This window comes from Zootermopsis nevadensis, unplaced genomic scaffold (genome assembly GCF_977971745.1).
Source record: "Zootermopsis nevadensis isolate Lab colony 2312 unplaced genomic scaffold, Znev_1.0 Znev_ptg000025l, whole genome shotgun sequence".
NCBI lineage: Eukaryota > Metazoa > Arthropoda > Insecta > Blattodea > Termopsidae > Zootermopsis > Zootermopsis nevadensis.
In genome coordinates this window covers 8,147,942-8,172,307 of record NW_028259157.1, presented here as the reverse complement: position 1 = coordinate 8,172,307, position 24,366 = coordinate 8,147,942, and the positions used below count along the sequence as shown (strand labels likewise).

The following is a 24,366-nucleotide window of genomic DNA, read 5'->3' as shown; positions in this document are numbered from 1 at the left end:
AACAAAGCTTAACTGAACAGTGAATGAATAAATTATATGAGACTGAATGTGGTATTTGTTTCGGTAGGAGAGCTCTTGAAATTTTTAATTTTTATTAATTTCTGATATTACGTATTTCTTTCTTTGTAATGCATTTTCGTGGTGTTTATATAAAATTTTCCAGTGTTGTATATATATATATATATATATATATATATATGGATGCTTATTTTAGAAGATTTAATATTTAACCATTTTCATGCTGTGTACAAAATGTCTCCCTGAACGAACATCCAGCTTGGTTCTGTTATATAAGAAAAATGAAAATTAACTCTCCTGGCATCGGTTTATTTGAATGCCTTTGAATTAAAAAGAAAAACAAGTGAGTAATGGCACATTATTAGCATTCACAAAACATTGCCACAAGACTGACTTCCTTGTCAGTAGCGCCTCGTTTCCTGTCAAGTCATCCCACTGTTTAAGAGCAATTCCAAGAACTGGAACGTAGGTAAGGGGCCGGAACCAAAGCAAGTAACAACAATTTTATTACACAGGGATGACATCGCAAACTTACTCCAGCACAAGAACACAAAGCTATTTCCGCTTATCTATCTTGTAGATTCTCCTTGGAAACCTTTGTCGCGTTGGAACAGCGAGAGGTTGTAGTAGAAATTAAGATGGCTGTGTCCTGTGTATTCTGGTGGAAATTGACCACCTTGGTGATGAAGGCAGTAAGCATCTCTGAAACGTCGGTCAATTTCTAGCATATTACATGGCGCACCATCCCAGAAGACAGCAGTCTTCATACGCGCCGTGAGAATCTAAAGTCTCGCTTTGTATTAGAGTGGTTAAAGCAGTTTTCTCGAACAAATAACATGATGACGGTGGTCTTCAGGGTTCTGTCGCCGTGCGGACTTACCGGGAGATGCCAACTCTTCAGAGAAGCGTACTGTTTCCGTCTTAAGGTCTGAAGATGGTGACAGTACGCTTCCTCGAAACACTGGCGTGTACCGATCAGTCCACATGGCACCAGAACACCGAAGAATATCATCATAAATTTACATCAAGTTATACTAATTTCAGAGAATTTTAATGACCAAAGAATACGTGTAAATTTAGCTTCCGGTCACAGAAATATTTTATTTAAAAATTTTTATTGGACTCTGTCTTCTGTCTGGATTATATGTCTCGTGGGGTGCTTAAATTTACCTCCGGGTTCCGTAGATATTAAGGGCGAATCGAAGCAACTTGATCATTGGAAAATCTACAATTGTCGTAAGAGAAATAAGTTGACAGTGAACTGCATTCTAACGCTGCTTAAAATTTAACTTCGTTCGCAAAAGGCATGAAGCGTTGATGTTAGTAACGCCACGTGGACTTGTAGGTAGATATTGACGTTTCGGTGGAACGTGCTACCTCCATCTCCTTCCAAATCGAGTCTTACATATCATTTTTAATTGTATTCCCGTCTCTTCAACGCTTATATTTAAAACAGTATCTGTAAATAATTGAAGAATCTTAACTAATATTTTTCATATCAAATCTAAAACTTCTTGACGATGGTGAAGAGTCAATTGAATAAATATTTTCTTGGATAATATCCATCGTCTAATAAATATAAAACGTAAAACGACGTTTCGGAGATGGGACTCTATCTCCGTCTTCAGGTTCCTACACAGTTGGGCCCACTAGATAGAGCTAATCCCTATCTCCGGAGATAGCTCTATCTAGTGGGCCCAACTGTGTAGGAACCTGAAGACGGAGATAGAGTCCCATCTCCGAAACGTCGTTTTACGTTTTATATTTATTAGACGATGGATAATATCCAAGAAAATTTTTATTCAATTGACTAATATTTTTCATTTACAAGCACACACAAATGTGAATGTCATTCAAACATATTTTTATATTTTATTTAAATACAAATCAGTGGCAGGCTTACACAAGTATATTTTACTTTCGCACGCAATGTAAACTTAAAATTTATTTAAACCTTTTTAAATACATTAAGCACAGGTTTGTGAATATTTTTAAGACTTTGTGACGAAATTCAGAAATTTATATTAAAAGTGTCATGGTAAAATTCCAAATGTAATTACTTTATACATATTCTGTATCTATATTTTGTGGTAGTCATCTGGGATATTTGGGATCGGACACTCCGTATAATTCGAGAAGTGAATCGGCCTGCATAAAACAAGAGTCTCTGCAAATATGTTTGCATTATGATTTGTCGATAAATTAATCTGCGTAATAGAAATATCCGAATTTAGGTTGTCAGTTCTGTACTTCGTAAGGAGTGAATAGATTGTTTGCGATACATTGGGGAAGGAACTTGTGAATCATCCGTTAAGTAAGAAGCATACAAAGTGAAACCTGATAAGGCAAAAGGACTTGAACGCGGCGCGATTTATTCCTTATCGTGGGATGTAAATATGAGGTAACGACCATACAAATATCACACGTGGTTTCGGATTACGAGTCCGAGATTAAAAACAACCAACAACTCCAAGGTACGAACTACACTGTAAATATTAAGGAAGGGTCTCCACCACTTTTGTTGGTCTGACTACCGCTTAACGTGTCTGTTTATTTTGGTCTGCGTGGAAGAATAAACGAGCTTCGATTTGGCGGGGAGGAGAAGAAAATGTTCAGTACCAATACACTTGTTTCATAATTCGTTGCAAACAGAAAATATTTTCATGGAAAATTAATAAAAGCACATGGCGTGGCGTATCTGAAGTATTCCATTTAAAGCCACAAAGACACCACCAGTATTAACGCTGCCTTAAATTCAGTCCCGAAATTATTACGTACAATATGCAGAGGAACGTAATCCTGCCGTCAAGGAGTTGCGTAAGAACCTTATACATACTCCTTGATTACTGTTATGAATCTCAGCTAATAAAATTTTTAATTTAAATAATGAGCGTACATTTAAAAAATGTGTTCACTCGGCCCAACGTAATGTAAGCGAAAGAAATCCAAAAGTACATTTTTGAAGAACCCTAATATTCTGCAATCCGCAGAGCGCTGACCTGACCTCGCAGAAATGGAGGAGTGAGGTAAAATATAGGCCTATTCAAGTACCCTACGCCATCTACACACACGTCTCTGTTATGATCAGCAATATAAAAGAGCTCCTTCGTTTTTGTCTTCGTGGATTTTGCTTTACGAATGACTATTCCTCTCCTATTCTTCTTCTTCTTCATCATCATCATCATCTTCATCTTTTTTGTCATGAGGTCATTACGTAAAAGGAACCAAAGAGCACATCGACGTCTCTTCTTCTGACGACCATTTCAAGTTTCTCTGACTTAACTCTCTACCAGAGAAGTATTTCATACATTTTTAAGGAAGATTTCCTCAGTTAATCCTCACGGTGCTTCGACAACGAATCATATATGGCTGTAAGGACAGAACTGGAGTTTCATCGCCTCCGCTGGACAGACACTCGCTAAATACAAATCATAACATTTCGAAAACTGTTTGTGCTCAGCGAAGTTTAACAAACTGGCCATTTAGGAAAAAATAAATTCTGCGAAAGTCAGACTTACAAATTGATAGGAGACCTAGTGGATACTGTAATTGTGAACGCTTAAATGTACTTGATTTTAATAGTAAAAAAACTTCTATGTTGAGTTTATCTCTGGTTAGGTCAGACATAGTAAAAGCTGCTTTCCGCTTATTTGACACACATAAAGGCACATAAAAGTTTGCTTTTACCTCGGTGTAAAACACGTGTTTATATGATCCGTTTTAATATTATCTTACAACAATAACTATATTGGAGTTTTTAAAATCAAACTTTCCATGCATTTAAACTTTCCTGTACGAAGTATCAGGCAAGTTGTAATTAAACATTGAGAAATTCCCACCAGTTTTCCCTAGTTTCATATTCTGTTCCGTTTCTTAGACTAAAATATTTTCGTTTGTTGGGTACAAGGACCTTCCCCTTCCTGCATGTGTATACTCTTTGGAGCACACTGATATTGCAAAGGTGTTCTTCACGCTACATCGCTTAGATCCTTGTTGCTCTAACATATTTTACCACTGGGTTAAGTGTTATTTGATGTAATTTCAAGTACGTATACCAAGATTTATTCGTATGTAATCTTATGGCGTTTCCAACTGTTGAAATGTATCTTGCTTTTATTATACATGAATGTACATTTTCAGCCTACAGTCCTCAGCAGCATAACCCTCCACGGCGACTTTGCTACGCTAAATTGAGCAGGAATTAGCTATGTACTCCCGTGTTGACCCAGCTTAATGCCTGAAACTCTGGAACGCGTTAAGTTATTTTAATTGGCTTTCCCCCCGAAATGCAATTTGGTTTGAGAGGGAAAATATTTTAAATTGTGATTTGCTTCAACCACACCGTAAATAGTTGGATACTAACTTTGAATACGATAAATTATCGTAGTGTCCTTCTGCATTGCTTAGACTGTCGGCACTGAGAAGGACACAGAAGAATTTTCATGACTCAGTCTCAAAATAAACGCTCAAGGGTCACATAATTCTTCCTGTAGTTTACGTTATTTGGTCGAATGGAGGTAGGTGTGCAACTCCACGCTATGTTTGTGAGTATTAGACTAATTATTTTACGCATTCAGTATGTGAAGGTCAGTTTTCTTCTGTAAAATGTTTCATGAACTCTCGTGCTTTTTAAAAAAAACCCTGCGAGATGAAACGAGTAAAGATCTGCAAATAACACGGGGACACTATTGACAGTTACGTGTTTGAGCTGCTAGAGCATGCTTGTAAATTACAACGCAAATAAAAGATAACACATACGGTAAATTGTTAACGTGCCCAAAACCGGAAATCGAGTTTTAATAATAACAAAAATCGGAATTCGCATCGCCGAGTTCGCTGAAGACTTGCCTCAGTTTAGTTGTTTATAATCCATGCAACCCCGTTAAAAAAATCCTTTGTTTCGTTTCCTGTTTTGTGAGAGCCTGGGGTGGGACGGGGGTGTTTCCACACAGTAGAACAAATTTGTGTAGCTGAAAACCCAGACTTTCTTCAGACGTACATTCTGAATTAGTGAACACAGGATTTTATTTCTTGTTTGGTTTTTGCCGACTGAACAAATATTTAATGTCATTATACTAATTCTAAAGCTACAAAGGACATCCAATTAGTCATGTTGTTTAGTTTCGATACCGTGTTGATATACTCTTAAGTTATAGGCTCGTAATAGGCCAAACTAAATACGTGTGTCCTCTGATGCCATTAAAACGCGATTAGGTTGAGGATTTGGAAGGGGACCGTTCAGTGTTCGAAGACACTCTTCTGGTGTTCGCCGTGGGATACTTTCCCCGGCTATTAAACATACACATTTGTATTCGTCATTTCGACATTTTGAAGTTAACTTTGAACTGACGTGATAGAAGCGTTAATTCTGTAGAAAAACAAATAACATTAAAATGGGTCTGGAGGATTGGATTCATCCGGTTCAGTATAGGGAGCGTTGGTTGCTGTTGCGCACGCATTCATCGCCCTGAAGATGGAGGGAGCAAAGAGGTCCGAAACTTTGGTTAACTTCTACCAGACTGCATGACGCTACAACCCCGAAGACAGCCATCTTGGTACTCACAGACGTAAAAAAAACCTCAAGTCCAAGACATTAATGTGATGAACATTCGGATTTTGAAAAAAAAAGGAAAGGAAGATTTTGATCAGTTGAACCTACTTTCGGTTTCTCGAAAATAATTCTTTTCCATAGAGTTTTTACGAATTTAGCCTAATCGTTCTAACTGTAAGCTCGTCATTATGCTAGTTTCTCCCGTAGGTTCAAAAATTCTCATCAGCACGTTCTTAAATGTCCTCGTCGGTGTTCTTTTTTTCCGAGTAAGATCATAGTCCAATACAAGATGACGCATAATTAATCATCGCATTTTAAATAACTGGATTTTTAATTACTCAGTTTTTTAGAATAAAGTAGAGGCTTGGGAAACGATATGGCAAAATAGGGTTTAACGGGCACTTCTGTTACTGTTGCGTGTTTTGAAACGCATTTGAATTCAACACATAACAGAAAATTAGACAGGAGTCCAGAGCGTAGTAGATCTAACACTGTCCCAAGTGATCAAGTTGAAGATGAATTGGTACAGTCTTTTTATGTAACTGAAACTGAGGCTTATAGGCTGTTTACTACCCACAGAATCGCATTTATTTATTCTTTTACACGAATCATTTAGTCTCGACCTAGGCCGATGACTGCTTTCGCAAGAGGCATCGTTTGTGCCGTACTTGGAAAGAGTAGTTTGCTTTAGTTAGCTTGGCCTCAGAGAGAGAGCGTTGCATTCTCTGCCTTCGTGGGGAGAATGGCTAAATACTTAAGGAACGAAGAAGTTTCTCGTCCGTTTCAAACATGATATTATTCCCTCCTTTCATAAAAAGGTAAATGATATATACACAGTCACGCGTCGTTTGCCTCGCTTTTTTCCTTAACTTTTGGCATTATACAAGACTTGATGCGTAACTTTTCGACTTTCAGGCGAAAGGTAAGTAGGATATCTGCAGACACAACAAATGTGCTGCGTTAGTGTTTTGACTGATATGGAGACCCCAAGAAGGCGAAGTTTATTAATCAGAAAGTACGTACACATGTATGCACGTATGTATATAATTACGTTTCAGACAGAATACTTTGAGATGGTACCACGCACAGCAGTGTTAGTGCGTGCTGTACGAATTCAAGTAAGACAAAGTCCTTATTACTTTCAACATCAAATATGGAGGCAGTGTATTCCTTCGAATCGTTTCGTGTCTTCTCAGACGGAGTTACATCTCAGAAGACCCGACATCAACATTTGTATCATGTTGATGTGTTTTTGTAATGTCGTCGGCCTGTGATCGTTATTAAATTCTCATTTTTTAAATAGTAAATCGAAACAAATACTACAAAGTATTTTAACTCAGCTGAAAATTTACATAAATATCAAGTAAGATATCTGGTCTGAATAATATTTATTGTACTTTAGTCTGTCTGTCCATTCTTATATTATAAAATAAGAGTTGTGACATCATTAGATAATTATACGTTTGATTTGGTATTTTTGAAGTATGTTATTACAATTTCGCTCTTAAAGAAAGTAATTAGCAAGATTATGATTAATTTTATTTTTAATTCTAATATACCAATTACGTGATAGGCAAAGCGAGAGATGACGGCGTTATGAACTGAACATTTGCATTCGAAATATTTCTGCTCAGGCGGACAGAAACGGACAGTTTTCATTTTGGACGAAGTGTTATAATAATGTGTCATATTCTCGGTGTTTATATGAGCGCTTCTAAAATACGTTAGAGCACGTAATATGATGTATTAGGAATCAGCTTTGAATTTTTAAGGAACCAATCTGGCAGTTGTGACGTTAACTTTGAGAAACTGTACCCCATATGGAGTGGAGCCATTGTTCTTGGGGACAGAAATGGCTTCTGACGCAGGCAACCAATTTCAAAGGGGAAAGGTAGCATTATGCATGTCTCATAAGTTAGGGGTCATGGAGGATCCGGAGAACAACTCTGTTATTTTGCGAAATACCGGAGAAATATGAAGAAAGAGAAATTGATGCAAATCATGTGTTGGAGATTTTCTTATCTCGAAACAATTCTTACTCCGCCACGCCCTTTAGATCATCACTTATAGAAATTATGATAATTTTTTTTAAATATAATATTTTGATTTTCAGATAACATTATTGGTAAATACGTTTTTAATTTTTTTTTTTTCCAAATCAATATCAAAGTTCCGGAAAACAATGCAAATATTAAGACGCTTCATTTTGTATTAAGTGCAATAAATACACCGGAAGTGTGTCAGAGGCCTACGTTGATCAATGCCGTCGCCGTATTTATGAATCAATCGATCAAGGGAACAATTCCACGGACGTCATACACATTCGTACAAGGGTGAGGCTGAGGGCCATGAATCTTGTTCAACTCCGCTGAACTGATCTAGCCCGTGCGTAATTAGTTGCAGTGTCCGCATGGCTACGGAAATTGACTTGCCGGTGACACGGGGGCGGGGGGGAGGTTAGACACACGAACACAGTGAAAGGGAATAATGGTGAGACGAAACGAGGGTAAAGGAGGGGAGAAAAAACAAGTGAGCGAGATGGGATGCGACATGAAGAGTATCGATTGCATGGCATCGCATCCCATTGCTATACCACTCAACGGGGGACCTGGGGAAAAGCACCAACTAGCAGAAGGACGAAGTATAGGTTATGGGGTTTTAGAGGGTGTGTGTGTGTGGGGGGGGGGGTACGAAGCGGAAAGTAAGGGATGTGTTGATGACGGGAGTCGCAAGAGAAACCTTGTGTGTGTGTGTGGTAATTGGCACATTGCACAACGCTGCTTCCCAGGGTCTGCGTGCGACCCTCGAATTGACATCATAGAAGCAGTAACGAGATCCTATTCGACACGTTCCGATCCTGTTTACAAAACCGGTTCACAGAATTCATAGCTTAAAATACATTGCATTATACGACACCGAGAAACGGAATGCAGATCTCTAGAAACGTGCTTTTCAACTCGATCTCTTATTGCATCTTGTAAGGACGGACTGCAATTATACATATGAAATTTGAGGTTAGCATGACGGGAAGGATAAAGACATTCTTCTGAGTTTTGGCCCCATATAGACTCGTTTCGGAGGAACATGCTGCCTCAATCTTCAATCCAGAATGTTTCGGAGAAACACATCATCTTAGTAGGATTTCAGATCTTCACGGCGATGAGTATGAAGATGGCTGTCTTCATCGCCCTGATGATGAAGGCAGTAAGGACTTCTGAATCGTCGGTAAACTTATACCAGACTACACGTAACAACCGAGAAGACATCCATCTTCACACATCTTCATATTCATGGTTGAAGATGGAGACAGAATGTTCTTCCTAAACGCTGGCAACTACCGATAAGTCTACACTACCAGAAGAACAACATTACGATAAAACACGCCGTCTTCAGATGGTAGTTCAAGTCCTCTTCTGTGGTCGATAATGTTGCTGGAAACGTCGTTCAATGACTGTAATTCCTTCAATAATCTTGAATTAGGCCAGTAACCTGTTCTGATTTAAAATTAAGTTCTGAAACATTAATCTCTTTCAGATATTCGGTATGGATGCTTGCGCAGCGAACTGCCCAACACAAAATTCTGACGTACTCAGGACATTCCCCACTTCTTCAGTTCGGTGAGTAGAGAATTGCCTTTTCTGGCCTAATTTGTACACCACTCTATCTCTTCCTTGGTCATCCTTATGTCTCATTTACCAGAAACTTTATAGTTAAAGCTTTGTTTAGGAATGCCGTTTTATACATTCTTTTGCAGATGGTTTTCCCACTGTATCGTATTTCCGTCTATTTTATAATTTAATTAATACATGTGTTTGATTTTTTTGTATATTAATTTCTTATTCTGCGTGTTCTGCTAAAAACTTCCGAAATCGTAAAAGTTTTATCTCCTCGGTTTTTGTCTGATCTTCTTAATTATTAGGGCGATTGAGGCAACAAGCTCCTCTAAAACGTCGACATTCTTCTAGCAGACTACACGTCTCTTCTAATATATCACAACGTTTAATGATCGGAAGTGAGACTGACTGAGAGTCAGCCATTCACCGCGAGCCCAGAAAGTTTGATAACATTGGCTGCAGGATTACTTGTAGTACAGAACTTGTGACATCAGTAACCTCATTAATACAGAACGAACCTGGAAATTACTTCAGTTATAGCGTCCCGTCTGCGCCTACTTTTGAAGGCGTATGCATACTCCTGCGTTCATTATGCATTTACGCTTCGATTAATTGTACGGTTCATTAAGCAATGGAAAATTATATATTTCAGCTGACAACATATCTAATGTTAACTTCGAAAAGTATAGTCTGTCGCTGCTTTGTTGTTGCCATTGATTACTGCTACGTTAGTTATCTGCTGAGGAAATCTCCATGCAAGTCCATCGTTATGTCCCACTGAATGAAACTGTTCCACAAGCTAGCAGTCACCACATGAGGCGTGGATTGATTGTCTTGTAACATTCATTACTCTCTCTTAGATATTCACAATCTATTCATCTGTAGATTTCATCATTATTGTTATTATTTCGGCCAGACAACATCCGGTCTGTTTGAACTCTGTTTTCTCGTTTTAAAAATATACACGAGGAGCGCTGTATGCATTTTTCATCTGTAAACGTAGACTAAAACGGATTTCTTCTTGTATTGTTAAAAAATTGAAACGTTTAGGGTAAAGTGTCATGTAATTTTGCTAAAGTAATATTAAGCCGCTTTTAAAAATGCCCACAAAGCTGTAAAGTAATGCTGTCCCACTTTTCGCCATGTAGGCGCTTGGGGGGAGATGACATATAGCTCCTACACATTTTTTAACCTCGGCACTTGATGGGGGTGAGTGGTCAGCGTCACGTCCCGGCCGCGCTTTACCCCTGGGGGGAAGGACCCTGGTACCCATTGGATAGGAGGCTTGAGGAAAAATCCTCTGCCTCCGTCGGAAATCGAACCCCTGTCGTCCAGTCCGTAGAAATTGTCCGCAAAGATTATTGAAAGTCATAAGTAGTTAATCTCACATGGTTAATAATATGAACTTTTTAAATCTTTCACGTGAAGAAACTATCTTTGTGTTGTCATTTACTCGGTGAGTCTACTACATTTTTCACGTTGAAGACGGAATGTTATTACCTTATGTTGAATAGTTTTTGAAACGAGCCATTTTGAGAAATAAATGCGGAATTGATAACAACAGTATCACTAATTATTGTCCGAAGATTTAAATTATGCATGTATTTATCAGGATGATCATCGCCCTTATGACGGAGGCAATAGCCACCTCATAAACGTCGGTAAATGTCTAACATACCTCACTGCACAAGAATCCAGAAGACCGCCATCTTCATATTTGTTTTGAATTCTGAATGGAAATGTTTCGTTTATTTCTGAAGCATTAAGATATAACCTTGCCTTTAAACGAGAATATGCCAAATATTTTAAGTTTCTTTCTTTCTTGTTTTAAGTTTTTGTCTCTCCTCGAAGAGTGATTCGTTATGGGCTGTGTTCTGGTTGGACGCCGACGCCGGAGATGAGACAGTGTGGTCTCCAGGCTCGTGGCAGCTTGCATGATACGACCCTTAGGCCCCGTGTGTCTTCAAACAGAAAGAACCCCATCCAATCTATATATTTCATTTTCACGGACTCCGTCTGTTTTCTCATTCTTTTCACTTCTTCTGTTCTGTATCTCTTTCCCCCTGTTCCGTTCCCGCATTCTGTAGCCATGAAATCATTCGTCTACACTTAGCTTGTGGATTTCTCTTTATTCACGAAGTTTTGGCGATCCAAACACCAAATAACTGAACCGTATCAAATTTCACGGACTTACGGAATGAAATGGTGATCTATTTATGCTCGGACTCAAGCGTAATGGGGATTCACTGTGTCTTCTGACGCTGCAGTATTTATTATGAAAAAGCCCCTTGTTATGTTCTTAGCATGAATCAAATAAATGGGATTGTTGCGTTCTCAATTATCATAATTTAGAACCTAAGGAATTTAATTAATTCATATTTATTTAACGTTCAAATAACTGCGTAATTCTCAAAACCTTTATTTAATGGGCGTACGTTTCCTGTGGCGGATTATTGAAGTGTAGTTACGAATGTATTTTTTATTAAATGTAAGTCACGGCGTTATCAGAAGACGTAGACCACAGTGAACTGTGTAAAAAATTATGTTGAAGTTTCCCAGAATCTTTAGAAACTACCTTAATATTTGGTGAGGGAACACGCCCCATCTCTTCTGATCTACTTAACCTGAAATGATTAAGTTGGTGCCTCTAGTGTGTACAGCCACTGTGTTCACGATCCATTGCCGCGTATATAATAATAAATTATGCAGTGTAGTGAGGAAGGTAATGAGAAAGCGACCATCCTACCATTGCCTACTGATTTCAGTTTCACTGCTTTTCATTGGCTAAGAAGAGCAGTGATGTTACGCATGCTAACATTAATGTATTCTTTTATTAATTCATTAATTACACACAGAAATGTAGAATGATATCATTGAATTCATTAGAATCACTAATCCAGAAACTCAATTTTTTTTTACAGTTAGGAAGAAACTAAATTCATAGCAACAAAGGCAATTATATACCAGATTACAAAATAATATTTCCAAATGTATTTGAGGAAAAGTTAAAGTAAATTTGAGATTTCATGCTATCAAGGCGAGTATGAAGATGTCTGGCTTCTGAGATGTCGCACCGTGTACTCTGATAGAAGTTTACTGACGTTTCAGGGGGTCCTTGCTGCCTTCATCGTCATGGCGATGTCGGTAAATTTATTCTAGACTACACTGCGCAATATCCCAGAAGGTTCCCGTCTTCATACTCGCCGCCTTGACAACATGAAATATGATTGCACAATTTTGTTATTTAATAGAACTTATAAGTTCATTATGTTGTTAACAAAATTTCTCTATTGGATTCTATCTTGTGGCATTTCAGTTCAGACGAACAGGATTTCTGCCCACTGATAATAAGTCATTGGTAGACCGTTATTATTAAAGAGCTCCATTTTATTCTTACTGTGAGTGACTTTGTTAAATCTGCTTTTGATGGTGTTAGCAATTGCTGGCGTGTAGCTGCACGCAGTACTATGAACAAGTGGTCGAAGGTTCGGTTCGGAACAAATGTCAAGTAGGATTTGAGATTCTCACGGTGGTGAGTCCGAAGATGGCTGTCTTCTTGGGAGCTTCGCCGTGTACTCCGATGGAAATTTAGTCCTGATGATGGAGGCAGCAAGGACCTCTGAAACGTTGGTAAACTTCTACCAGACTACACTGCGCGCTACAACCCAGAATTCAGCCATGCTCGGAATAAATGTTTCCAACCAGACTCGTACAGAAACCTTGTTCCTCTTCTGCCCTCCTCCCGGTTGGTCCGTAATTTGGATTCCAAGATAACCTGCCTGTGCAGTAAGAGAACCTCGCTTGTGAGCTACGCATAGGGAATGGTCGGTCAACACGACCGACGCTGGGGCCATAAAATTCTAGGTTATTAGCTGCCCAGCGACTTTCGACAGTCAGACCGCCACTCAAACATTCTGTCGTACTTTAATGAAACGAAATAGACCTAGACGTAGCAGTCTATCCGCCCCCTCGCCCATTCGCACAAATGCGAATTTTCTCCGTTATTTGCTGAGGGCAGCACTGCGTCACATAGACCGTGCAGATTAACTGGGCTGTATCGAGTCTTCACTTGAAATAATTTAAATCTCACACAGGACTTTGGAAAACTGAGGAGCCAGGCTCCCCCATTTCGTCGTCTATAAGTAGAGTCGAAACAGCATTTGCTGGCAACCACGTGTTTACCAGTTGCACTGTTTTACCGCTGAATCACCTGACGTTTATTTCCGTCGCTAGTTTTACTGGAATGTAGTATGTCCGCTGCTAGTTTGCAACCTCACTTTTTCAGCGTTTACGGTTCAAATGAAGAGCTGATATTTGCGGCTAAAAATGTAGACATTGCCTCTGAAACGTTGCTCCACAACGCCAACACTGAATTATTTCTTCCTCGTGTACTTCGTTTCGTTTATTTCTGTCTGTGTTGTTCACGGCTGGTTGCGAACTCTCGGCAAATTAAATTTTTACTCAGATATCTAAAAAAAAATCATTTTGAAGATGCTAGTGATAATGAAAGTGTGTTGGACGAACAGTCACTGCTGTGATACAAGAACATATAAAGTAACGCGAAATTAGAAAATAAGTAGAAAACATTTGTGAATCGTATTATCTCTGATAGAAAGGATTTGAGGTAAGAAAAGGTGAAAATGACAGTGTCGTTTGCAACAGTGCTTTCTGTCGGGTGTCGTAAGTTCCATGTGACGTGGTGTCTGCTAGCCAGAGGAGCTTTCTGGGTATTCGGATTATAAATCCACAACAAGCCGCCTCTGTGCCGTATCTTTAAATATTTAGGGCGCTATAAATCTGCCTAAATGAGCAACACTGACTTTCTTTACACCCGGACGTAAGATGGGTGGATAAATATTTTATAACATAACACTTTAGCCTCTTAGCCGTTCTCTTTTCCTCTTGCAATTTGGAGTTCAATCCCGTTATAGCGAATGACTTTAAAATGACACACCTTTTAAAGCTAACTTAAAATTGTGATCATGGCATAACATCACAGGGCCTAAATGCTACGTTGCCCTTAATTTAAAGTGGAATGTAAATTTTCTTTCCATTACAGTGAATGTACTTTCTCTTTATGCATGTATTAACTGGTGTATTTTATTTATTAATCTGAAGCATGCAATTTGCTAACGGCTGCTGTAGTGACGGGGTTTTATGACAAAGAATTTGATTTTGGGATCTTGTAACAGGGGATCTATTGATCATTTGAGTAGCAAGAAACTTCGAAGATAAAACAGTGAGCTACAGACGCGCAGTGTTAATTTAATTATCGCTTTAAATTTAAATTACTGAAATTTTGGTACTGCAAAATTAAATAATAATAATAATAATAATTGCATTGTGTAACATTTATTATGTATTTATGACTGTGTAATTAACACCGATCTGTTAATTGACACTGAATTTGAAGGGAAGAAGTATCGCGCGACTAGATAACATTATATAATTAAGAAGTTCATAACCTGTAATACACGTCATCATATTTTATGAGGTGAAAAAATCAATCAGGATGAGATGGGTGGTTCACGTAGTGCGTGAAGGAGATCTATCTGAAGCGTTTAACGTTTTGGTCGGAATAAATGAACGGAGACACTGGTATAGAGGAGAGGATGATATTAAAATGCACATACCTCAAATACATGGGTTGCTGGACTGGATTCATGTAACTCTTGTTGGGTACCAATAAATGGCTTTTGTCAACACTGTAACGAACCATCTGGCTCACAAGAGGAGGATTTACTGACTATCTGAGTAACTAGTAGCTTCTGGAGTAGGACTGTGCTATTTCTAGCTGGGTTTTAAACTGAAGTGTTTATTGTATAGTCCATGCTACTTCGCTGTTGGATTCTGTTGTAGTAATAGCAGTAGTCGGTGAAAGCAGTGATGAAATGCTCTGTCTGATACTTGGTTCTTTAATCCGCTTACAAGACGTCGGTATTTTGTTTTGCCGTAGGAGGAAATGCAATATGTATGCAGATACTCCGCTGTATAGGCCTATGCGTACCTAAATTGCTGTAGAAGAAGACCTATCAGATGATTTTATCCTGATACCTCCCTTCTGACCGGTTGTTAATTTCATTTAATACGGCCAATGTTTGCAAACGTAAGCATGGAAAGGTCACTTAGTTGAGTACTATTCAGAGTACCATTCTCTTCGATGGAGTCACTTTCCGTTGCTTACTTATATAACCACATAAAAATGTTAATTATGAACTCATTACATGGTAACTTGGTTTATTTCCAGTCTCGGTATTGAAACATGCAAAAAAATTTCATTACCAGTAATTACCTTCTGAGTACAGTATTTGTACGTTTAAGGGGACGTGAAATGTTTTAGTGAAGTAAAAAGGTTCGTTATTTTCAAAACTGAAATAAAAGTCCGGGAGTTCTGCAGCGCCTCTGGCGGCAGCCACACCGAAAAACATACGCCGTCAGGGAAGCGGGGAAATTGTTACACAGTCTTCATAATAATAAATGTTTATTTTACTCTCTCGGATGAATAAATTCAATTATGATATGACTACGAGCAATTTATGTTTTGTTCGAGTTATGAAGTTAAAACTTCCACGTGAGCTGTACGTTGCATTTCCTAAAGGGACGGGGTTATCTGTGTACTCAGGTCATTTCTGAATATTCAGTTTCGTAAGTAACAACCAACATGGATTGATGATGTTCATATGGGATTTATTAGAAGAATATTTGGGCCAAAGAACGAGAATTTAACACAGAGGACTTTCATAATGTGCAGTTTTCCTTAGGCTTTTGAAGTTAGGCAACAGTGCAGCTCCTTCAACTACGACTGGTTCCCAAAAGCCAAAATTGTACGTTTATAATGTTCGGTGTAATCCCTCGCACGAACCAATATAATCCACTGTTTTGGCTTACAGCTGTTTCTAGAAAACATCTTTACGAAAGCGGAGAAGGGAAACTGCCTGGGGGATAAATCTTCTGCTACTTCTTCATTTAAAATACATTTAAGTTCACTGGTCTCTTCTCTAATGAAGCTAAAATTGCTATTTCTCTCTTTCATACTACGGCACTTCGCTGTCTTTGTCTCTTGCTTATTTATTTGCTGCTGTTTTAATATAAATAAATACGCAGGATTATGCGATATCTCCCTTTCATGGCCACCCCTTTAATATTTAATTTTATTTACTATTCTGTACCTCATTTAAGTGACTGAAATGTAGATGTCTGCCTATTTCCATCAGAAATTTATATTTATTTCTAGGATCAAGATGCATCGATAGCAAATAAGGAAACAAAGTAGTGATGTTTTTCAGCGTTTTGGCGCCTTGTAGACTCGTCGGTGGACACCAACGGTTCGTAGAAACATACTGTTAGGGATATTGGTTTCAGCCCTGAGGATGGAGGCAATATGTTTCTCCGAAACGTTGGCATGTCCCGACGAATCAAACAGCGACAATCATCATCCTCATCATCCTCCTCACCGCCGTGAAAATCCTCTCATGAACGTTGTTTTGTTGAAGCTTATTTGTAGAAACTGTTTTGCAGAGTTTATTAACACAATTGTTAGTTACTAATTTCCTTATGTAATTGGATTTTAGTCTTTAGTTTATAAAGACAGTTCCATAAACTTACACCCAAGAATCGATTTTTACTTCTCTTTCGTGGACAAGCTCTGTTTCATTTGCTGTTAACTACCGAACAATTCACTGGAATTCGAAATTGAATGCGTATAAAATTTTCTATTTTCTTCGGGTTACGGAATTCCCAACGAATCAAAATAAGTTGTTTTTTTAAATTGTTTTTTTATGTGTTAAACATGAAACTTAAAGCAGCACTTTCATGCGTGATTACAGTTTATCTGCCACCCCACACACTTTTCTGCATTGCAGACACATCGCTTTGAAGAATACATTATGTAATTGAAAATTGTTAGACTACATCACTATAAGCTGTATGCAAGATCTTCTCTATTTTCGTCGTTTGACACTTAATATCCGCTGTACAGAAGCGTTAACTGAGCGGATCGCGGATGAATGTTCAACTTTACGGATAACAGAAGTAGTCTACCTTAACAGTAACGACGCACTTATACTGTGCCACATCTGGAGACTGGTCGGTTAGCAGAAAGCAAGCCAGACCGGAGTTAAGCTAAACCAATCATTCTTAACGCGCCTTCTTCCCTCCCGGGGCGACAGACAGTAAAGTTGAGTGATGTTGCGTAGTCACTTGGGAGTAATCTGTCATTGCTCTCACCTAACAAATGCTTGCACTTGACATAAGCTGAACACCCATCATCCCCTCCCCTTTATAAAACACCCTTACTTATGATATAAAGAATTTCTCGCTGCTTCATTGGTCAGCTTTCCCCTTGTCGTATACATTACAAAGGATGTACCAGTATGTAAGTTGCATCATGAGCTGGAAAAGAATACAAAAAGCAGATTTAGAAGTTTTTTTTTCGTGGTGATTATTGTTATGTCGCGTCACATTTGTTTACGCAGTGTTGCGCATTGATAGATAGAACATAATGACGACAGTAATAAATGAATATCCCTCCTCTTCAACACACCACAGGGCTTCCTGTGTCGGTAAATTTCTTTGATGGCTTCAACACCATGTTCTTTCTTACCTTTCCAGAGAACTTTTCTTGATGTCTTCGGTCTTTTGGTAATGTGTTACATCTATAACTGAATTTTAAGAATTGTTAATGTGTCAAAGATACGCCCACGAATAGCTCGATAACAGATTCACTGATTTGCAACAAATTTGGCACGATTATTACCTGAGACCAGGAAGAGATCATATGGAAATGGAAACTGTGTTTACAGGTACAGTACAAGCCCGCTGATGTATGGCTAATTACAATACGCAGACGAAAAAATATTTCTCTTTCATCTTTGTTAACAACGTTCATACTCATAATGAGTGGTTTAAATAAAGGTAGAGCTGCTCATTAGTGTGCTTCACACTTAGCATTTTGCATGAGTAATTTATTCAATCAGTAAACGTTTTAAGAAAATTAATAATTCCCATTTGAATTTTAGGTAAGGTAGGTTGTTGCGGTGGGCCGATTCGAGTCAATATCAAATTCGAGCCAGTTTTGGGGGTAGACTGCAGAAAAATTTATTCTGGAGTTTCGGAGATGAAACGTGGAGTTGGACACCCAAAACTTTGCAATATCTACTCATTACGCACTTTATGCTAAGTGCAAAATACAGACTAAAGAAATGTCATGTATAATATTGGCGTTGAACAACCTAAAATGCCTCTTAAAATAATTGAAAGTGTAATTTTCCTCTTATCGTAATTAATTTAACAGAGTTCATATTCTGTATTTCTTTAAACTGTATCAGAAATTCCGTAAAATAATTAATGTTACAGAAATATTTGACACAAACTCCCCCTTCCAGTTTGTAAAATAGTATTTAATATCACAGGTAATGTTGTTATTGTTGTGTGATTAGTGCAAAAAAGTTTAGATAAACGGTTAAAGCAACATTCGAAAAGGAATCTAAAGATGTATGTAAGGTTTTGTTGGAAAAATTTGAAAGCCATCTCCATGGCATCTCAGTCACTTTCCTACCGATCAGTCTTTGATCACGATGCTTTGTATTATTTATATTCTTTATTTTCACAAGTACACTTACAAATACAGATGAAGTAATATTTTTTTAAATTTAAAATTTAAAAGTAATATCGCTACCGAAAGAAATTTTGTATTATGTAAATTGCTTTACTTTCTTGATTTATTCCGTCGCATTCGGATTGAACATTACGTATTAAAATCAGTTCTGAAATTCGTAATTCACAAAGTGAATGGGTGCCAGATGGAGGTAAGAAACGAGAATATGTTTTTCATATTTCTTATACATTTTCTTAACTTCAGTACCCTCACAGTATAATTTTACATTATTCACATGTTCTTACAAGAAGCGAAGGTTGAATGTAGTTAGAGTTTTCTTAACAGAAATTCTCTTCACAACTACTGCTTATGTCTGATGTCTGAAGTGTTTCCTAAAACAAAATAAAAAGTTGTTACAACATCCAAGAACGCTGCAGAAGATCTCAACTTGAAACAAACACGAAATAAATGTTTCATTTAATTACAATGCTTTATCTTGGCGTGTAATTTTCATATAAAGTACAGAATCTCCGTAAGGATTTGGATGTATTTTAAAACATTATCTTATTTGGATTCACTGAATAATAATCATCTGGCAGGAGCAGACTTATATCAGTGCACACTTTAGATAGTGTGCAACAAGAAACACAGTGAATGGGATTTACTGTGTTAGCCAATAGGTTCTTTTTAAAAAAAAAACACGTCACAGATGTTGAGAAGATATGCTTGACTTATGTGAATAAAAAAATTAATAATGTATGACATGTGTTTTACTGACAGTAATTAATAAATAAACCACTTTAGACAAACAACGAATCATGGACATCGAAGTTCCTTCCGATTATTATACGTCAAATTCTGTATTTGTGCTGTTGTGCATGTGTGTGTGTGTGCATACGTACGTTCATATATGCATACCTGCCCACTTAAAGACATACATCACACTCTGGCATTAACGGGTTAGTTATCCTACCGTGGACAAACGTTCTTCTTCCACTCGCATGTCAAAATACACGTTATGCAAAGATATATTGGAATTACTTATGAAAATTTATTTAAATTAAATCATTTCCACTCGTTAATATAAAATCTTTCACTTTTAATCACGTTATAAAATTTAACTTTGCAGTCAAGTGTTGTATCGCTAGTTACTCCACAGCTGTATATTTTGTATAAAATAAATATAATACTATACTTGGCTTCGGTATTGAATAATAATGTAGAGAGGTGCCATATTTTCAGTGTGCTGTGAGACAGGTTTATGTAATTGTAATACGAACAGCTGATGTTGTGTTGTGTCTCTTGTGTGAGATGATCCGGACCTCCAAGAAGCAGTGATGGGAGTATTAAGCACATGAATCACAGACACACAGCTGGATACAGATCTAGCTGGTAGCCACTTTACTTCGAAAACTGACCCCAGCTTATATGAATTCAGGGGTGTACTAAAATTCAAATCCTATTATCAGCAAAGTGAAGAGAAGATGAACTAAAAATCTATGCGAGATTGATAATATTGACGACAGTAAACGTTGTTATTATTTCCTTAATCAAATTGTCATACTCATTTAAAGCGATTGACACTGTCTCTCCTTCAGAAGTAACGAAATTGCATATCAATTTTTATATCTAAACTACAATTATAAATATATACCCATAATTCAATTTTAAGTTATGTGGTATTATGCCATTTTCGAAGCTGTTATGTTTGTTTCTCGTCTGTAATTACAGCCCTTCAATAAATTTCGTGACTGTGTTTTCGTACATATTAAAATCTAACCTTGTCATTAGGTAAATCAATGAAAGATATTGACTAAACACGACAATAAAGCAATATTTATGGCAGTGAATTGAAATTTAGTTAACTCACATCTAAATAGCATTGTTAAATACACATATTACTAATGATCAGTGGCGGCTCGTGAGTCTGAGCAGTGATAGTGATTCGCCATTATTGGTTTTTAATTACATCTGTAAGGGAGCTCTTGTTTGACGTCTGGCTCAAAATGGTATTTGGACCACACCACCTACCAACTGTGATTGAAACTAAACCTTTTTTCTGTGTATCTCCTTATTCTCAGAAAAAATGTATTGTTCTAGACAAGCGTTGTAATCAAAAAGGGCGTATGGACTGGCAGGATGAAAGGACGTTCGTAGAACATGTTTCTCGTCTTCTAGGAGACGGTATATTTTATCCTTACACTCAATTACGCTTACACAACTCTCAAGTGCAAGTTTGTTTTCAGTCTTGTTCCCGCACACGTAGCTGCCTCCACGAACCGGAATTATCCTTGAGTTGTTGACAGTTGCTCAGACAAGAAATTCTCGCCTTTCATGGAACCTGATGTATCATTACCGTAATCATAAGCGCCTGCCATTGGTGTATGTACTCTGATCAAGATCAATCCATTCCACACCTTGCTTAATATCTGTTTTAATTATATTCCAGCAGCTACGCCTTGGACTTCCGAGTGGTCTGTTCCTTTCAGACATCTCAAGCAGAATTTTTACCCGCAATTCTCATGCCCCACCCAGCTCACTCTCCTTGGTTTGATCATTATAATATAACCCGAATAAAATTATAAATTGTCTCTTGCACCTTTTTATTGAAATATAATTTCGTGATGGCTGTCTTCTGAGTCGTTATCGATATTGATCGACGTTTCAGAGGTGCTTGCTGCTTACTTTATAACTAATTCTTGTTGCCCTCTGCATTTACTGCCTTGAAAAGTTAACAAAGAAAGCATGGGTGATCTACTTGTTATCTTCCTGATTCTCCGTCTTGTTATTTTGCTCCATAATACACAGCAATATCACAGCAGATAATCGTCTTCAGTCCAGTAGCATAACGCCACATAAAATTGTTACTGGCTAAACATTTTCTCAGTTGTTTTTGTTAAGAACGGCGGTCCTTAGTTCTGCTGTAACTTTTATCCATCATCTCTCTAAAGCAGACCAGAGTACATTTTCTCAATTCCAGGAGCCATCAGATTCGACTCCGTAGTCGCATTAGTTATTTACGAAGTTGGAAGGAATTGGGGGTAGGGGGAAGTGGGGGTAGAAAGCGAACTATGGCGATGTTTTCATCCTGCTACTGGGAAAAAGGAAAACGAAATGAACGTTTGGACGGATTCTCTTTTTTCCGGGCAGGATTCTCAGTGTTACTAAATTCAATTTCTTTGGTAGGTGAGTGAAGTTGTTTGTGAAACTTGAGGCCTGTCTGGACAACCACAATACCGATTTGCGTGTAAGAAGATACGAGGTACGACCAACATGGTACACGATCTGAGGAAACCACTGCTTCGAAGAAAGTAACTCAATTTAATAATAAAATAAAAATAAAAATCAAGTGAACAAACAGACCGTTACTTCACTATTGTATGGCGCATTGATTTCTTTCTTATACGACATGCACTAGGTCGTTCGTTGTCGGTGTAGAATTTCTCTCTGAGAAATTTTGTAACCTTTGGCTTTATCAAGCTACTTCGAGCTGAAGGGTTAATGGAGTTAACACTGACAGGCCGGAAGCACGTAAAAGGTTTTTATTTCGTTTGAATTATGTTGTGTAGTTAAAAATAAACAGTTATTCGCCTGTGTTCACATTCAATTCCATCGCAGACAATGGACTATACAGAACTCCCCCATTTATCATGTACGATAGCAGAGATTAATAAATCCCGTGATTCACTGAAAATTTGTGGTATTGATTCGTTTTATCATAAACTGAAATACGAAATTGTTCATGATCGTGTGAGGTGTAATTAGAGTAACAGTGGTTTGGACTTAGAGGTAATTGGCGTTTCTATCTTGTAACTGCCTGTTCCGGATGCTTGTTCCAATCGAAAACGCCAAATCTTCAGTTTTGCCCACTGGATTTTATCCAATCTCAGAGATTAATTGTGAGCGCCAAGTTATACTTTTTCAGCATTTATTGACAAGTTCACTAGTGACGCAAGTATTTGAAATCGTGGGGGTTGCGTTACTGAACCACGTATAAGGAATACGCGTAAAGGGGAAACGAATAAAAATATCCATTTTAATGTCAAGCTAGTGCCGTAATTCGTAGATGTTAAGCTTATCATCTGCATCACATTTCCAGATAAACTTGGACAACGTTAGACGCAGGTATTAGGCTTTACGATTTGACCGCGGATAGTACATTGATTCTCCTCATGACATTGAAATAAGTCCGCGGATATGCGAAAGAGCGTATAACGAAACGAATATCGCATGTACGTTACATTTACTTTAGTATCAACTTAATGCTCCCGATTCTACCTCATACTGAGCCAGTTAAATCCAATCCACATCACGAAGTGTTTCTAAGTTCCGTTTTAATAGTATCATCAAATCTACTAATATATCTCCGATTGGCCTTTGTTTATTTCCATCTACACAATGTAGGAAGTGGGACATGTAGTTGCTATTTGGCTTTACAGTGTCAAATACTATTTTACGTGTTATTACGACAATGGAATAAATAATCACTTTCAATTCATATACAAAGTACGAAGCACGTTGTTTCATCTTTTGATCTAACAGCTTGATTTTTTACACTGTACATTTTGTAAAGTTTTTACTTTACAAGTGACTGTGACTTCCTTCTTGTTTAAAATTAGTTGTTATGTCGCTTTTGTTGTATGCGGAAGTGGTTTATTTTTAGAAAGTCATTACGACTAGTCGATTAGTATAAGAATTTTACTATAAATTAAACAGATAAATATCTTATTAATTGCTTTAAACTCGAAGTACCTTGCGATGTTTATTATCAACGCTAATGGCATTCTGACGCCAGAAACAAGCTACTTGGGTCAATTACAGGCCCGTGATGACCCCATTTGCTCCCACAAAAAGTATAATTGCTGCTTATGGGCGGCAGATGCTTACCAAGGAAAGGATTAACAGTGACTGTCTCAAAACAGAAGGCAAAGAAACCGAGCTTGGATTGTAAGGTTGTTGTTTCTTAGTTTTGAAGGATGTACATACGGCTAAAGCTGTGTAACAACAGGTAATTATCTCACTTCCATGCATCAGAATCCGCAAGTTCAACGCCGCCAACACTTAATTAAGTCCGTCACAGGACAAAGTTCTCAGCCGGTTGCACCCAATCTAATTCTCACATTTCATCTGACTAAGATTCATCTCCGTATTAATGTTTTGCAAACTACCTCCTCGGAGTTCCATGAGGTTCTTGTGCATCGAAGCTGTACGCAGTGCACGTCGGAACCTTTCTGATTTTACTCCACCAAATACAATAGTCAGGACGAATCTGTGCGTTCGACGTCAATTGGAAATAAAATTCATTGGGATAAGAGGGGTAGCAGGTAAAGACGCATGTACTGTCCATACTAGAAACATTATTTGCCGACGGCAGTATTTTGTAGTTCGCACAGTTTCTGCTCCGGTAATATCTCCGATTCGCATAGCATATGCGTTAGATTCCTCCTACCCGTAGGCTAGTGACGTAAGCGGAACGCACAGTTTGCTGCCGGCTACTGTAAATCACGAAGTTTCTCTTACGCGGCGCTAAAATCCAGCTGACAGCCATCTGAATTGGAAGATGGCTACGAAGAAACTTTTAAGAATGA

The 24,366-nt window shown here is 37.9% G+C and overlaps 1 long non-coding RNA gene across 2 annotated transcripts in view; it reads left to right on the top strand.

Annotated features, from left to right (window-relative positions):
- The window catches only part of LOC147872636 (uncharacterized), a 225,448-nt gene that overhangs the window by 179,518 nt on the left and 21,564 nt on the right, over positions 1-24,366 (top strand). For both annotated transcript variants that reach the window (XR_015537103.1, XR_015537102.1), the window contains exon 3: positions 9,104-9,186. This is a non-coding gene — a long non-coding RNA (uncharacterized LOC147872636). The remainder of the gene's footprint in view (positions 1-9,103; positions 9,187-24,366) is intronic.